This window comes from Mixophyes fleayi, chromosome 5 (assembly GCF_038048845.1).
Source record: "Mixophyes fleayi isolate aMixFle1 chromosome 5, aMixFle1.hap1, whole genome shotgun sequence".
Classification (NCBI taxonomy): Eukaryota; Metazoa; Chordata; class Amphibia; order Anura; family Limnodynastidae; genus Mixophyes; species Mixophyes fleayi.
In genome coordinates, this window is record NC_134406.1 from 208,033,403 (window position 1) to 208,047,494 (window position 14,092).

Consider the following 14,092-nt stretch of genomic DNA (forward strand, 5'->3'; position numbering starts at 1 on the left):
TAGAATGGAATCTTTATTAAAATTGTTAAATGCTGAAAAAAAATTAAAAAAAAATAAAAAACAGAAATTATCTAATGATCTAATTATCTATTATATTTATGTAAATGTGTAATATGGAAACAGGTAAATGAAGTAAAAATAAATCCTGACAAAGCATACTGTACATTCCGGCTAAACAAGGTGCGTATATTCATTGATACAAGTCGTTGTCTAAAGATGCAGGACAGACTTTCATGGAAATATGCCAGAATTTATAGCAATGTCTGATTAAACAGAACTGTTCAGACCGTCAAATAATGGCAAGACAACACAATCCATTCTCTTCCACAACATACATATATAGATAGATGATCACATTTACGCTGCTGCTTCAGAAGTAATTATGGTAAATAAAAAGCTGAAGATAAAGTGTAGTTTTTCAATTTGTTGGATATCTGTCACAACTCTGATACTTTTCTAGGGTAAGTGCTCAGGCCACAACCCCTCACTCCACATTTCTTTGACCCAGTGAAACAGTAATATACATATAGATCAGATACATTTTCAAAAGAGCAAACTTTATGCCTGGTATCCTAAGTGTTTTAATATATGGAGCAAGCCTTATATTCTACTTACTTTGCAATAAACATTAATATCTCTCCAAGTTCACTGAAATATACACCAAGCAGCTCCGCCCACACTTAGTCTATGCTATGCCAAGTACATACTTGCAGCACTGAATTATAGTTTCTGGGGTCTGGAAGTCTGCGCTTGTTTGTTTGAATGTTGAGTCTAGTTGCTGCCTGGCGGATTTCACAGGAGTTCCGGGTCTGTAGGTTTAGGTTCTGGGTGGGGCGTTTCCGTGATGCAACTGAATTTTAGTGGGAAAAACTGGGCTCTTTACACCAATGGGCCTTGAGCTACCACCTGACATGCCATTATTATAATTCACCACTGAATCCTAAAAAATGTGCTGCAGCAAAGGGTTGTCATGACCAGCAACAGAGCATATTCATTTGCCAAGATGTATATATATATATATATATATATATATATATATATATATATATATATACTACCAATCCCGCAGCACTGTACAGAGAATATTTAGAAAATATATAAACACAGTGGTATACGGTGCAAAAAAATAGATACAGTTCTCTAGCAGCCACCTATATAAACGCTCCAATCCACCCAAGCTAAGGATCTAGTATAGAACATAAAAGAATATAGGAATGGCGCTCACAACTGATAAACTTGTATATTCATATGCGGAAATATAACATGTGCAATCAAAACTTAGAGGTCATATACATTCTCACAATACCTCCCTTGCAATTGCAACACAAAAAGTCTGTATGTATTAATTGAGTCTTTGACTGATGTCTCTTCACAAATGATTCTCCTTAAAACTATCCAAATGTCCACAATATCAATTCCTAGGTTATTTCTTCTTCCCTCACAAATATGATCGGAATGGAAGCCCAAGGATTCATAGAAATATACAAGATCATAGCGCAGATTGATAGACCATACCTGTTCCAAGAAAACTGTGTCTTTTAGCATGCAGCACCAAATTCACCCGGGGTAATATAGCAACCATTTCCCCCTAAGGGTATGCACTTACGAGAGATGGGTACAGCGCATGTAATAAGATTCTTTGCTGTCCGCTCCTTCTATCCACACAGCTTTCTTCCTTCACTTAATTAATTAAGCAATCTCCATAAGAACATATGTGAATAGAAAGGGCTGATATTGTGTCATCCTTTATAACGATTTTATTATCACACTAATAAAGATCACAGCATTTAAAAAACAAAGAATTAAAGATAAGATAAAATTTCATCCACACCTCCTATGTTTTGGATGGCTCCTTACCACGACTCAGATGAAAAACAGCATGTTAAAGATATCACTGGAGAGCCGGCTTCCTCCACGTACACGAACTTCGGGGAATGGAGTAATCACAAGACAACAGGTATGTGTTCCCAGCCCCAACGCGTTTGGATTACCTAGTAATCTTTGTCAAGGCTCCCGGGACTATGTGGACCTCCCATATTTAAAGATCAATCGGCCAATCATCAGAACGCAATTAACTAATCATCTGTGTTCTTCTCAAATAATGATATACATGGGCGTAAAGAGTAACTGATAAAGCAGTTCCTAATATGTATACATATCAAAATAAACATTCTAAAGATGAGAGGGTATGTGAGCTATTAATATTAGTACATATTGCTGATCTCTTGAAATGCTCAGCAACAAAATTCTCTCTACCTGCAATCTATGCTATATCTAACGAAAGGGAAATATTTGACTGCACATACACATCTCTGCTTCAAACTTCCCGATATAGTAATGTGTGTATAACAGCCAATAAAAACAAATTAACATTAAAAAATAAAATACATACCAAATGATAAATAGTAAATTTGTCTTATCCCCACATATAAGATATACAGAAAACGTGGCTATTCATACCTTACTCCAAATCTATGTAAAAACCTTTAGACTTCATGTATTATACTCTGTATTTCATTCTGTTTCCCAATCCCCTTGATGTAATTGACATAATTCTAGTACAAACATAAGGCAACATTTAATCAAAAACAATATGCACTAGAGGGCAATAAACCTATAAAGGGTTACCCATACTTATGCCTTCCTATTTAATGTATGGGATTACTACATTGATGAAGTGGAAGAAATGGTAATATGAGTGAAATGATACTCTACATTAGAAACCATTTGGTTTCAAAGACGTCATTAAGACCTTTTGGGGATAAGGTATCTGTAGAGAAAATGAGTCTCATCTCTGCCTGAGCTAGTTCAATATTCAAACTTTTTTTTCTCCAATCACTACTTATTTTTTGTAAACCACAGAAAAACTTAATATCTCTAATGTCGCTTTTATAAACCGTCTTAAAATGGGCTGATAGTGTAGTTTATACCCCTTTTTGATATTTCGAATGTGTTCACTCCTCTTAATTTCCTAGATGTTCTACCAATGTACTGGTAATTACAAGAACATTGGACTAAATAAATACAATTAGTTGAATTGCATGTCATAAAACTATTTATCCTGAATATTTGATTAGTAGATGTGGACTTCACTTCAGATCTCTTGGTGACTTCTTTTGAGGTGTTTCCGCATACTATACAACCTACCAGTATGTTTTTGGAGTGTGGGAGGAAGCTGGAGCACCCAGAGAAAAGGGAGAACATGCAAACTCCATACAGCTAGTGCCCTGGTTGGAAATCAATCTCATGACCCCAGAGCTGTGAGGCAGAAGTGCTAACCACTGAACCACATCCACCAACACTGGAAGTAGGTGCAAAATAATGTCAACTAATTAGCCTTTGTTTGTCTAGTGAAATGTCCTGACACTCTTATAATTTAACACATAAATTAATCTGAACCAAGCTGTTTTTAGGTGAAAAACATTTAAATAATTAAGGCTGTGTTCTTAACGTGGAAGTTGAACTTTCTAGCATACTTATTTACTGTTTCCAAATTGTGCTTTTACAGGAGTATTGAAATTGAGATTGAAATGAGCTTGGCGGATCACTGGCGCATTTGCACAAAGAGGGAAGTAGTGCAGACCTGCATTTTTTTGCTGCAAATTTTGCACCCAAATGCAATGTTAGAAAATAAATTCAGTGTTAGAAAATCAGCCCTGATATCTTTTGATAAAATTCCGAAGTTTTTGGACAATTGGACACAAGGGAGGAAAAATGCCAAAGAAAATCATAAATTACTAATAATAAAATAATTCACCTTATTTCTATACTACATTTTAGAAGGAATCTATTGATAAGTACTGCAAGTTAATCCCTATTCCTGTAAGGGACATCTGTGAAATAGTTTTCCTTGATGAGCTATTTGATATCACAATCAAAAGCACTTTTAGAACTATTCAGCCACCTTAACTTGGCCTATGCCCCAAAGGGATTTGGTGGACCTATGACACAGACCAGGCCAGCATAGTTGTCCACCTCTGTGGGCCCTTCAAAGTGTTCATTAACCGCAGTGTAATGGAAAGCAGGGATCACATTACTTACTGCATAGGAGCTGTATTGATATTGGATTCTACTTCTGCCAGCATAGCCATGCAAAATACTGTCACTCTTAGGAGTAAGAGCTCTTTGGGGAAGTAACATACACAAGCTCCCAACTTTCTGTTTTATATTCAGGTTTCCAACCTGATTTCACTGCAAGCCATTCGGCTTTAAATCAAACTGAAATCAGCGCAGCTGCTTGGCAGTATAAATTTAATTAGTATAAAAATTATTACACAAATACTGCTGAACACTGAAATAATTTTTAGGATCTTAAAAACACACCAGGGTTCAAGTACAGCCCTTTATTGTCATAAAGGGGTGTACTTGAACCCTGTTTCAGGCTAGAAAGATCTTATGTCATGGTCTGGGGGTGGGACTAAAGTCATCGTTACAGCTATGGGGCCCATAGGTGAGGGTGTCGTTGCTATGTCAACTACTAGATCGACGTTCCAGTCTGATCTCCTAAATTTGCTTGAGGGCTAGTGTATGTGCAAAGAAGCTTTTGTTAAGCTTCCAATTCCAAGGAACCTACCAAGGACATGGTTATGGAATCTCGTGTTACACCCAGGGAGCAAATATACCGGTGTCATTCGTGGAGAAATTCACCCAGAGATCATGTTTTAAGGCCTAATTTTGTGGCTATTAACTTATGACATATCACTTTTTATTTCATAGCTGCACTAGTCCCCCATTTCTCTGCGGCTCCCTGCATATGACACCCAACAGTTTCTAGGACTTAACTTACAAAACTGCCTTTAGACAGGTGGTTTGTGTCCGGCCCTTATCTGGATTAATGCCTGTTTTAAGTAGCTGGCTGAGCTGAAAAGCTCCAGGCATTTTATCAATGTATGGTGGGACAGGTAGTTCTGTGCTCAGGAGCAACCTACAGAACCCTGTATTAACAGCGGCTTGAAATATACATTTCACAATTGCAGATTGGAAAAAAAAATAATTATTATCATGAACCACAGATGTAATATATCAAAATGTAATATATCAAAACTTCACATCAAGAAATGGTAAGAGATTTCTGTTTATTTTTATCACAACAAATCAATCAGATTTGTCTTCATTTGTTTGGAACATGTGTACCTGCCACAAGTACTTTCTTATGATTTCGGATAATCTTACAGTGGTTGGTTGTGATTAGTTTCCCATAATTACAAAAAAAAGAAATGAGGTAATTATTCTAGAACAAGTTATTCTGCCCACATTCTCTGTTATTTATGTATCACAACCAGTGGGATCTTCCATACTGATTTTTCAGTATGGTTTACTGAAATATTAGTCATAGCCTGCAATGAAAGAGTGCAGATAATGGGCAAATAACTAAATATACATGTTTGGCTAAACCAATGAATAACTAACGGGTGACACATCTTTCATACATAGAAGTGTATTTGCTTCATTCACAGACAGCATCTATATAAATAATGCCATATTTATGTATTGCATCCTTCAGTAAAATGTCCTTCTTTTTAACAGCTGACATATAAATGTTATAATCATCCATGGCCCCAGACAAGACCTTGGGCTGTGTGACGCTGCACTCGCACTCACAAACCCTCTCCGCAGCCATTTTAAAGTGGTGAACTCTGGGGAGGGAAAGGATAAGGTGAGTAAAAATTGATATTAGTTGGTAATGTAGCGTTAAATATATATAAATATTCTAGTGGACACGTCATTTAAAGCATACTGATGGCCACATAAATATTGCGGAAGGCTGGTGTGTTCTTCAGGGTGATGGGTCTTCCCTGCATTTGGTAACATTATTATTATTAAGTGGAGAAAAAAAGTGAAAACATTGCAGAAGAACACAGTGGCAACGGTCATGCAGAACACCAGTAGGTATACATATTGGAGAGGGCTGTCTCTCAGGACTTTCAAGCACACGAGGCACCTTTACAGGCCACCAAAGAAGAAACAGCTTTGCACCTCTGCTTTACCCATTCCTGTGCAAGGGCCTGATGGATTCTCTGAAGCCTACATTTGAAGGCTGTGTGTTCAAGAATATGGGGTAATACAAAATGCCTGGTGTGTTACGTTCTACATACAGAGCACTTGGGGCCAATTCAGTTAGTGGCAAGGTTCTCTCCCAGCTATGTTTCTGCACACAGTACCTTATTACCTATAGCATCATGCAGTAACATAGCCAGGGCCGGATTAACCCGAGGTCTAACTGGGCTATAGCCCAGGGGCCTCGGGCATCCAGGGGGCCTTTCAAAGTCCTCAGCAGCATTATTAACCTTTTAAACATTAAACATTATTTTGTTTCAAAATTCTTCTGCTCTACCCTTGGGGTATTTACGGATAGAGAGTTCCAGACATGTAGCTAGAGAGGAGTGCCCAATACCAATTTATGGCTTGGGTCGTAAAAAGCTAAAGCCCTGGAAATCTCTCTTTAAGGTTACATCAGTATCATCAATAATATCCAACAAACATACCCCTCATATTCTTTGTGATTCTGTGATATCTCAGGACATCTCAAATAGGTGACAGAGTAGCTGGGATAAGCTTGAAGAGAAAAAAGGACATAGGAAAATGTCATCTTTTCTCAAATGTCATATTTAAAGGAGTCATTTCTTGCATGTAAATGAAAAGAAACGTATAACCTGTTGATGGAGATAATATTGTATTTGTAGGACCGTCTGGTAAGAAGCTAGGCCAGTGTAAAGCAGACCTGACTTATAAGAGAAGTAAACAGAGATCATAAACAACTCATTTGCATTTACACAGACGTTTTAGTTCTGACATCACAGTGGAAGGGGGGCTGTGGGCACCTGAAGCATGTTAAAATGATGTATAAAATCTAACAGATTTGTTCACTTTAGGGAGTCAATTTCAAATTGAGAAGTGTCCCATTATAATGTCCTCTCAGCAGAAAACTGATCATCTGTGAGTTTACCACTTCTGTTGATTATTCCCTTTTATTTTACAAGAAACTATTGTACAGATAGATATATATATATATAATATATATATATATATATATATATATATATATATATATATCATTTTGTTAATTGTTTTTCAACTTAAGCTTTGTGGATTTATACTTTCATTAGGGCACACTTGCACCTTCTAGGAGAGCTAAAAAAAATGCATTTCTAGACACATTTCAATGTAAAGAAAACTTTGAAACACGCAAAAGTGACACGTAATAAAGAGTGTCCCCTCACTCTCATGATTTATTCAAGACCTTATCTTTGTGGACTCTGTATGTTCTCCCCATGTTTGCGTGGGTTTCCTCCAGTGTTCCATAAACATACTGGTAGGTTAATTAGCTGCTATTAAATTGACCATAATCTCTCTCAGTCTGTATATGTATGTTAGGGAATTTAGACTGTAAGCTCCAATGGGGCAGGAACTGATGAGAATGAGTTCTCTGTACAGCGCTACGGAATTAGTGGCGCTATATAAATAACTGATGATGATATATGAGGCTAAACTGAGCAGTATATTAATAGAAAAATGGCAATGAATGAAGGGGATATTCCTGAAGTGACAGATGGACGTTGAAGTGAGATTTTCACTCTTTCCACCATATACATTACAATTGTATCCACAATCCCACAAAAATAAGAGAATGATGTATAAGACGCACCTTAATTTTGGCCCTGAAATCTCAAACAAACATATTACGGTAGCTGTCAAAAAGGGCAGAGAGAGTGTACTGGCTGGCTGCTCTGATCACAATCAGAGCAGCCGGCCAGCACACTCTCCCTGTCTGTCTCTGCCGAATGAACCTGCAGGGAGAGTGTGCTGCCCGGCTGCTCTGATTGTGATCAGAGCAGCCAGCCAGTACTCTCCCTGCAATCGCCCCCCTCCTCCTGGATGCGCGCATACTGGTGTACCGCTGCCCCCCTCCTCCTGGAACCCCGCTGCCACTGTACAGCTACCCCCCTCCTCCTGGATGCGCGTATACTGCTCTACCGCTGCCGTTTTAGGAGTCAGAACCAAAGAAAACAGTCTAAAAGGTGTTATTACAAGTAATGTTACAAAATATAAAAATATATAGAAATAACCTGTATTTTCATAGGCTGATGCACATGATTATATGATAGTTAAACTGAACTTTAATAAAGCAGTGCTAACTCAGCACTCATTTAATAAGCTATCGGTTTTTAGCTGAAGCTGGGAAGCTCATGTTTAAGATGTTTGAACTGAGCATGAGCCAGTTGAAAATATATCCCAATCCAGAAAACAAGAAATGTGTGGATAAACATGGAATGGTCAGAGCGGGGGAACGTTACAGACATGTAGATGATTATTCCTGGCTATGAACTGGGCTATTTTGGTATGAATAATGTTGAGGTAATTGGCTAATTTATCCCTAGTGATTTTGAAAAACACAGAAGATTAATCACAAGCCAAAATCCCACTGCTACTGCAGCTACCAGCTGTGAAAGAATGAATGCCAAAGAGCGAGTAAATTAATGAATGCCTAAGAAAGACTGGACTGAGCGTGCCTTCAAGGGAATGCCAAGATTATCCAGTGAAGGAATGGCTATATCTAACAGACTGGTGAAAAGAGTCATTTAGAAAAAACACTATTTACAAAAATATAAGTTTTTAATACTGAACCTAAGAGAACAGTTAGGGTCTGATTCATTAAGGATCTTAACTTGAGAAGTTTCTTATTTCAGTCTCCTGGACAAAACCATGTTACAATGCAAGGGGTGCAAATTAGTATTCTGTTTTGCACATAAGTTAAATACTGCCTGTTTTTTCATGTAGCACACAAATACTTGATAGCTTATTTGTACTCTGAAATTTAAAGTTGATATTTGTGTGCTACATGAAAAAACAGTCAGTATTTAACTTATGTGCAAAACAGAATACTAATTTGCACCCCTTGCATTGTAACATGGTTTTGTCCAGGAGACTGAAATAAGAAGTTTCTCAATCAGGCCCTTAGACTCAAAATCAATATACTAATTTTTCCAAACTATTCTTTGCATTATTTGATATCTGTATAAAGCCGAAAACAGTTCTGGGAATAGCAACTTACCTTTCCACAGCGGATACTGATCTACTATACAAACCCTTATTCTCTTAGAAAATAAATATTTCTTTTTTTATATGAGCTACATTTTTCTCAGAAATCTTTTGTTCCATAAATATTCTTCTGAGTGCCTTCTGTCTGGCCACCCACTCAACAGCCCATTAGAGATTGTGATCACAGTCAAACCAAACTTTTATAATGTAAAAAGATTTATATGTTCCTGTTACAGGGTTTACTTCATGTGGAACTGTAGTGGGAACAGCACTGTTTTTTTTACAAGATGCATTTATCATTGAGCTGCTATGCCCAATTGGTTTGTCCTCTACAGTGGGGGTTCTCAACTCTGATCCTCATTTCGCACCCCCACCACCCTGACAAGTTTTGATCATTTCCTAACTCCTGCAGAAGTGGATTATGTTATTTCACTGGGACAATAATTGTTCTACCAAATGAGGGCCACAGTGCAGAGACACTGCCCCGTTCTTCAAGTGAAATTTAAATAGTCTATTTCAGTTGAATTAGTACATAAAACATACATCCCTGATAAACATTTTGATTTATATACCAATAAAGCTTTATTATATGTTTTATTGCTAGAAGCCCAACATTTAAATATTTTTTCTTGGCATAATTCATCCATCATGTAGTTTAGCTCTTGCACTGAGATTGAGCATTGTCAATAGAATAGTATTAGGTTTTGTCAGATAGAAACTAGTGTAGCTTTATGTGTGTCAATAACAGGTCTTTGGGAATCTAGTAGACCTAGTATAATTAAACATTAATGTATGAAAATTCCCATATCAGGGCAGGTGTTAAGTTATTTATCCACACTTGCTATTGCCTTCTGGTATCAACCAATTTAAAGTATATTGTCCTTTCAAAAGTTTTTTTATCATATATATTTATGAACATTATTAAGCTACATATAATAAAACTGGTATTTTCATTTTAATGGCCCTTTAGGATAGGGCTTTAATAACAATGGTACTCTGAGATCACTCACACGCAAGCACATAAGACTGTCTATCCCTAGATATTTGTTGGGTGCAGTGGAAATGGTTTACCGTTATTGTGGTCTACTGAGACAGTACTGTAGCTGTCAATTGTTGCATGGGAGAATTATAGACAGCAACAAGTGTAGCAGGACCCATAAGGTGGCATGGTTTAGCTAACAGATTTGTACCAATAATGTTTTGTGGTTATCTGTTAGAGAATTGCTTCCAATATTGCTAGGACAACCTCAAAATTAAGATACAAAGGTGGAAAGATGAAGTTTGTTTAAGCCTTCCATTTTCACATTTTACAAAATTACTTCTAACACAAGTCACTATCAAAGGCTATGTATTACCTACTTGTATAATATAATAATCTGAAATAACTAATTATTTTACTTCATGAAATGTGTTCATTGTGTTCTCCATTGTGGGAGGTGCTTCTCTATCTTGCATCTCTCTGAAGTAGCACAATGAGAGTGACAGGATTGCTATCTTGCTCTGCAAAACTGCTCCATGTGGATTCAGTCATGTCACCACAAGCTGACATGCTATACTTTGCAGCCTGACATTTCTGTGCTGTGTAAGACCCATTTAGGAATATGTTGCTTAAGCTGCCATTTTCTATTTTTACAAAGCAGTTGAATGCCAGGGAAAGACTAAACAGTGGACTTTACCTCCTCGTTCATACCCATTTTTGGATTCAGATATCCTCTAAGGAAATAATCAAAACCAGAAACAAAAAGGAAGCAATGACTACAAGTGGTCTGCCAAACCAAACATGTGTGCCCAAATTCATGCACACATTGCTATCAAGGACTATTCCCACATAGTATCAAATCAGTTTGTTCCCTTGTTCTCAATAATCTGAAGAATGTAAAACAGATAGATTAAAATGAATCTAGTGAACATCTATTAACTGAATAACATATTGCACTGAATGCCTCAGGTCAAAAGCAGTGGTCAGATTTGCTGTGGCACCCGGCATCATTAAAAAAAAATAACAAACATAAGAGAATTTAATATACTGAAAGGATATTATGCTGAAACACTGAATATTATGCAATATTTATGAAGTTTGTTCAAAATTATTTTTTGGGAAATCCAAAAGCATGTAATTCAAGTATTTCATAATAAATTGGCCAGTGGCCATGTTGCAAATATGTAGATATGTTTATCTGTGTACAACAAACTATATCTGTGTATTTTGCTAAATATTTGTCAGGATCTGCCTTCAGCATTGCATCAGCATGCTACCTTGTATCGGCAGCTCCTGTCTCTGGAACTATATTGGACCTTATCATCATCATTTATTTATATAGCGCCACTAATTCCGCAGCGCTGTACAGAGAACTCATTCACATCAGTCCCTGCCCCTTTGGAGCTTACAGTCTAAATTTCCTAATATAGACACACACTCACGTACAGACACAGACAGAGAGGGAGAGACTAGGGTCAATTTTGATAGCAGCCAATTAACCTACCAGTATGTTTTTGGAGTGTGGAAGGAAACCGGAGCACCCGGAGGAAACCCACGCAAACACAGGGAGAACATACAAACTCCACACAGGTAAGGCCATGGTCGGGAATTGAACTCGTGACCCCAGTGCTGTGAGGCAGAAGTGCTAACCACTAGGCCACTGTGCTGCCCATACTATTGTATGTGCCTTGCAGTTCCCCTGTTTCACCAGAGGTGCTGCTACTATCCTGTCTCTTTCACTAGCAGGGGTTAACCTTCTGCACTAGCTAATAATCGGCATCTGATGTCTCATTATTTATACCTGCCTCTCCCAGTTACCTTTGCTGGTCATTTATGTTGCTGTTCTGGAAATTGTTGTGCTCATTTGTTTCTCCTGTTCTCTGGGACTACTACAAGCTACTTGCTGACATCCCTGTACCCGGTTTCTTTCCAATCAGCCAGTTCACTTCGAACAGCCATATTCATTGTTGTTACCTGTTTTCAGCCTCACCCAGAGATCCATAGTTCTGTGTCTGCAATACTCTGAACAATTTTCTGCACCTTTTGGATCTTATTTGCTCAATAAATATTTATGCTTTCACCATATTCTGGGCTCCATAGTTGTCATTTCCAGTTCTTGGCAAAGAAGTATGACAATATTTAGTGAGGTGAAAAATTTTACAGTATATTTTCCTTTTATACTGGACATGGTGGGCCTCATTCATCAAGAAACGCAAAATGACTGTAATGTGCATTTTTTTAACAATGCGCGTACATCGGATATACGCACATCTGTATTCAACAGGGAGCAGATCTGAAGATACGTCTGTGATGAATACGGGTCTAGTTCCGCTCTGCTCTAATAGACAAGACACTGTGGGATACCTCCAATACATAAGTGAAGTATCAGGTCACAAAAGAATGCACAGAGAAAAAAAAACTAATCAATTAATGTCACCAGTTAATAAAATAGTCATTAATGATAAAATATTAAAAGTAAAATCTTTTTTTTAAAAAAAATACAACAAATCCCCATAAAATACATTTATTAGAATGTTATGAATGTCTACTGTACATAAAATGCATTTTTACAGTTGCTTTTGATTGCAAACACATGTTCTAGCATGCAGACACAGCCGTTATCACTGGTAATCAGCACTTACACCAGACCTGTAGCTGGTGCAAGTGATACGACTGAAAATCACATACCTTATAGATGCCCAAAGCTGGAATTGGCTTCTGCTGCGTGCGTTCGAGCTTGGCACACTCTCATTGTACACTGACTACTGCATACGCCCAGTCCCGCTCTGACCCTGAAATCGTAAGCTATAGTAGGGTCCTTTGCTGCATTCTCTGGCGTATGGTTAGTTTCTGGGCATGCGCAGAGTAATTTTACGCAAAATACACCACTGATCGGCATTTATATTCTATAACGATTCAGGTCTGGTATGTTTAAAACCAACTTATATGTGAAATTAGCTAACTAAAGCTATAATATAATAAACATGTAACATATTAAACAGTAAGTGTTTTTGATTTATTGGTACTTTTGAAGAACTACTTAAACAGACATTTCAATCTCCCAATACTTTTTGTTACATATTGTTATAATATTCAGTCCAAAAACACTAGGAATGGCATGTAGCAGTATTTTAGTTTGGTTATGGACCTCAATAGCTTGTTAATGCTAAATGGTGATGTCTAGTATAGCAAGACAATCTTCTTAATACAAGGGAATGTTCAGATGAGAACTTGCTCACCACAAGTCTCAGAAAGAGCTGCTCTGAAAGTCATGTAGGCAATAGGCTCATTGCTTGTAGTACCTGCACACAGAGGCGGACCTAGCGAGCTCTAGGCCCCGATGCAGGGGAGCGGGGAGGAGGGAACTGGGACCCACAGCTCGCTAGTTCCCCTTGCAGTGGGCTCCATTATCTCCATGGGCCCCGGAGCACTGCAGCTGCTGCACCAATGGTGGATCTGCTGCAGCCTGCACACCTATGCTGATCAGACAAACAGCAGTAAAAGTTATGGGTCACAGAAAATTATTTTCCAACATTTTTGCCTGCAGATAACATTGTCATTCATCTTAACAGCAAAGACATACACTGCTGGCATCAGTGATCCCATTACCTTCATGATTTTTAGAACCGTTTATAATTTCTTATCAAGTAAATAATTATAGACATGCCATTGTTTCCACACATGAAGTGTAAGGTCAGAGCCATTTTAAGGAAGGACTGGGCCTGTATGTAAGAGTGGTCGGAGCTGGAAGAGCTACACCAACAAGGCTAAAGTGATTTTTGGACTCCCGGAACTCATCAGTATTTTACCTGCCTGTGTCACTCTCATACTAGAAGCTCCCCTTGACACTGGGGCCTTTGTACACTACATAAGCTGCACCATTAGTGCTAGTGTCCTAGTGTGCAAATTAAAATAAAATAAGGTAACTGATAGGTTATTAATTACACTAGTTTGAAAGCCTTAACATTGACTAGTCATTACAAATGATCACTTTTGGATTATATAAAACCGTACCTACCATTTGTGTCCCATTAAGTTACTTTCACATACCTGCCTCTTCCCTTTCCTGGCCCT